The sequence below is a fragment of the Olea europaea genome, chromosome 2 (assembly GCF_002742605.1).
Source record: "Olea europaea var. sylvestris chromosome 2, O_europaea_v1, whole genome shotgun sequence".
Taxonomy (NCBI): Eukaryota; Viridiplantae; Streptophyta; class Magnoliopsida; order Lamiales; family Oleaceae; genus Olea; species Olea europaea.
This window is the reverse complement of record NC_036238.1, coordinates 15,086,447-15,091,297: the sequence shown is the minus strand read 5'-3', so window position 1 is coordinate 15,091,297 and position 4,851 is coordinate 15,086,447.

The following is a 4,851-nucleotide window of genomic DNA, read 5'->3' as shown; positions in this document are numbered from 1 at the left end:
TTGGGCCAACACAAGCCCAATTACATAAATAAAATCTAAAACATAAATAAAGTCCAACTAAAAATAAATAAAAAGTAGATGTCCTCATCACCAAGTGTACACACTTAGTCGAATAAAGCCACAATCCAACGATTCTTGTAATTGAAATTTTAACTCCTGAAGTTCCTTTGAAGTCACATTCTGTATGGAGCTTTAGATACTGGTGCCGCTCCGAGAACCAAATCTATTGTGAACTCCACCTGTCTATCTAGTGGATTACCAGGTAGTTCTTCTGGAAACACATCTATAAACTCTCGTACCACTAGTACGTCCTCAATCTTTATTGTCGTCTATTTTTCTTCTGAAATGTTAACTAGAAACCCTTGGTACGTTTCTTTTCTCACCATTTTCTCAGCTTGCAAGGCCTATACTATTTGGAGATGGGGTTTGGTCTTTATTCCGAGGAAAGAGAATTGCTTTTCTCCTAGTTTCTGAAAGGACACTTCCCTCTCTCTACAACGAATGGTTGCATAATTACATCCCAACCAACCCTTGCCCAAAATCACAACGAAGTCTTTCATCTCTATCAGATACAAATTAGCTTCTAATGTTTTTCCTTCGATTTCAAGATTTACCGACCTAGCTAACTGATATGCATTTAATGTTATACCTGAGAGGACACTAACTTCTAGTGTACTTTCTGACTTCTCACAAGTAATATTAGATTTAGCAATGAAAGACGTTGATACAAAACAGTGAGTAGCTCTCGAATCAAACAGGACATAAGCAGGTGTATTGAATATCAGTAAAACACCTGTTATTACGTTTGAATTTTCCTCTGCATCCTTCTGAGTCAGTGTAAAAACTCGTGTTTTTTCCTTTTTATTCTGATCACTGTTATCATCCTTCTTTTGAATGAACAAAGGACAATCCTTAACAATATGTCCTGGCTTACTGCACCGAAAACAGGTATTCTTCCCATACAAGCATTCAACACGATAAAGCTTACCACACTTCAGACAATGCGCAACTGTAGCTACTATGGCCTTGTTGGCACTAGATTCAATGTTAGCCTTCTTATTTTGCCATTTGCCTTTTCCTTTGTCTTGATCATTCCACATCCTCTTTCCAATATGCCCTCTATCTTGCTGGTTGTACAATTAACGGTATTGCTCCGCATTAGCCTTCTGATACCAAATAGCGTGAGCTCGTTCCAACATCTCACGATATGATGTGAAACAATGTGACATAAGGATCATGCTTAGGTCTAGGTTTAAACCTTGCTCGAACCTTCTAGTCTTCTTAATTTCCGTGTCAACAAGGTGTGGAGCATATCTTGAGAGTTGATCGAACTTTCATTCGTAATCAGTCAACATATGACCCTGTTTGAGCTGAAGGAATTCGCTTTCCTTGAAATCTCTTAGAGACTGAGGAAAATACTTGTCCTACTTCCTCTTTAAATTGTTCCCAAATTAACATCAATTGCTGCTCCGGGGTTCTAGTCTGAGACATTGAATCCCATCAGTAACTTGCATCACTAATAAACATAAACTCCGCACACTGAACCTTTTGGGCGTCGGTGCAGTCTATGAGTCGAAAAATACGTTCTAGCTTACGAAACCATTCCTCAACTACTAGTGGACCAGATGCTCCATCGAAGGTAGGGGCTTATGCCTTCGAAATAACTAAACCACCGAGGCATGAGTCGGGAGAGTAATAGGAGCTGGCGGTGTAGGTGGATCTGGGTTCTGATTAAACCTGCCAAGATCTTGAACCGCTTGTAGGAGATCCCGTATCAAATTGTTCTAGTTTGCACGAGACATTCCCTAAAAATAAGATATAATATCTCACATTAACTTCTTTTTCCAAAATCAGGATTAAAATAGGGAAATATTTTAAGCTCGAACCACAATTGATTTTTTTTTTTTTTTGAATTATTAAAAGTACTCCTTGAAATCAAGATTTACAATAGTTCGACGACCTTTACTTCCATAACATTAAGGAAAAGATAACACGAGGAAAAGGAATCTAATTTCTAATCCCTATGAATTTTGCGAATCTTCTTTGGTGAAGCTTCATCTTCGAAGTCTTCTGCCTCAAGCCCCGACTCTAGGTCCATCTCAACATGTGGCCCATGCTCATGCTCACTCTCTAATTCCAACCCAAAGTCATTCTCATGCTCCCATTTTGGGATTTTCCTCTGGGTCCGATTCAAACTGGGGTTCTGGCTCGAGGTCAGGCTCAATTACTATCTCCAGTTGAAGTTCTAAGCTCTCACTCCACCTGTCTAGAAGGATCTGACAGTATATACCGAATTCAATTGCATTTGGGTGCTTTGGAAGGTTACCTTCTAGCATCTCATCCCTAACCATGACTCCCATGCTTCCCCATTGAGGTGGAAATGAGTGTATGAGGTTATTTACAGCCTCGATATGCGTGATCTCCAGTCCTGCATCTACCGTCGCCATACATCTCTCGTAAATGTCATGTATGTGTTCAAAAAGCGGACGAGATGGGTCAATCAGGTAGTTCTCATAGGATTGAATGATAGACCTACAGTTCAACGCTCTTCTACAAGCTGTGGCCTTTCTAGCAGTCTAATAAATTCTAACCATGTCTGTCATATAAGTGTCCAATTATGTTTTTTCTCTGTTAGTGATATCAACTTATACATTATGCTTTTGAGATTTCAATAAAATAGTTAATCATCATTTCATGTATATATAAACAAAATATAACTTACATAACATATTTCATCGTAAATATTATTAGCATTTTCATAGATTCAAGTTTAAATGATTCATAAATCATGCTCGAAAAAATAAAGTGGAACATAATATTTTATTCCATACCTTGGATTCGTCGGATGAGGTCAATTGATGGATGCAAAATGCCATGAAATGCCTTAAATGTTTCACTTTCTCATCTTTTAATTTTTTTTTTTTTTTTAAATATGCTAAGTTTACAGAATCTACTAAACTCGTGCTCTGATACCACGCTGTAACACCCCGACCCGCAAGGATCGAAACGTCGCTAGATTAATTATACTTTTAGCCGTAAACTTAAAAAAAATAACTAAACTTTTAGAGGAAATTATAAAGATTTAATTTAAGAATATTTTTTTTTTTAAAAGGACAATAAATAACAACATAACTCAATACAAAGAAACTAATTCCTAATATTTTCAGGTGACATCCATGTATAAATACATTTTTGTTGCGTGAAATTCTACACAAGAATTTAAAAATAAATGTTGTTGTTTGACTTCCCATATCTGCGCAGTAAGTTTTAAAGTAAACTCATTTGCATAGTAATCTACATCGAAACTTTAAGAGAAAATAGGGGACTTCTCATAATATATCCAAAATTCAGCTTTTGTTGGTGACATATGAGATGTTAAAATATTTTTCAAAACCTCACAACTACTCGATTTGGAAAGTAACTCAGCGCAGCATACTTAAGGTGGCATATAAAATTTCATAGTTATTGGATTGACAAGATTTTGAGTTTATTCAGTAGCTAATCCATGAGGCTATTAAATTCCACCGGTTTTGTCCAAAAATCCCAAGTAGCGATTGAGTTACGAATTTTTAAGTTCAATGGCAGAAATTGGAATTTTCAGAAAACAGAAACACTATGTTTACTTAAAGTGACATATAAAATTTTACCGACATCGGATTGACGTGATTCTAAGTTTATTCAGTAGCTAACTTATGAGGCTATCAAACACCATAGCTTTGTTCAAAAATTCGAAGTAACAAATTAGTTATGAATTTTTAAAATCTAAGTAGAAACTGAAATTTCCAAGAAAATAGTAACATTAACTAGTTGACATTTTTTTTTTTTTTAAGACGGTGTTTCGTAAGTAAATTCTATATCACATATATATATTTTTAAACATAACCTATTTATAAGAAAATGTTCGTAGAAATAGTTTCATATACGATGTCCAAAGAAAAGTAATTAATATGAAACACAAATATTTCATAATCAATTTAAAGTTGTTAATTCACCGACTTTTTCATGTCAAATTGCATCTTCAACCACTATCATCCGCGTCCCCAAAAAAAGAACAAAATTCAACCCGTAAGAAGGGAATTAACCCATGAGTTTGAAACTCAATAGATATTATTGGTGCATTTCGTAATCAAATTAGAAAATTCGAACCATGGATTCGTACTGTCGCACATAAATGGATTTTCGGCAAAATCCGATATCTATAATATCATCATAACACGTAGGGCTGGAGAATGAGCATTCAAACTATAGTAGTGCCGAAGCACGTACCCGGAGGTATCATTTCATTCAACTTTTAACGAAAAATCAAATTTGAAAACGAAATAATACTTACACTCCCACGTACTTTGAATTTTCTTGGATATCAAAGAACAAATGTGTAAAAAGCATTTATTCTTCTCACCCTTGTTATTCCCTTAGCTTAAATTGACATAAAATATATTTTTTTAAGAGAAAATAAGATGAAATTCGGATTTAAGGAAGGATGTAGTGAAAAAGTGACATTCCACTTCTTGTTCTTTTTAATGAAAAACTAAATGGGGGGAGTTGTATTATCATAAAATTTGTTAAATTGGATCTTTAACTAAGAATTTGAATAGTTTTTAAGAATAAAAAAAATTCATAAAAAGTTTCATAAAAACATTCTACATGGTGATTCGAACCTGGGTTGCCTATATGAAATACCATGTAGATGACCATTGTGGCAACCCAGTTATTCATTAAATCTTTGTAATTAAATTTATTTAAACGTAATCTCTTATATTGTTGGGCTTTTAATTAATTTATGGCTTGGGCTTTCAAAATCTTAAATGGTTTGAACTTCTACAACTCGTTTCTTGAATGAGATAAGCTCGT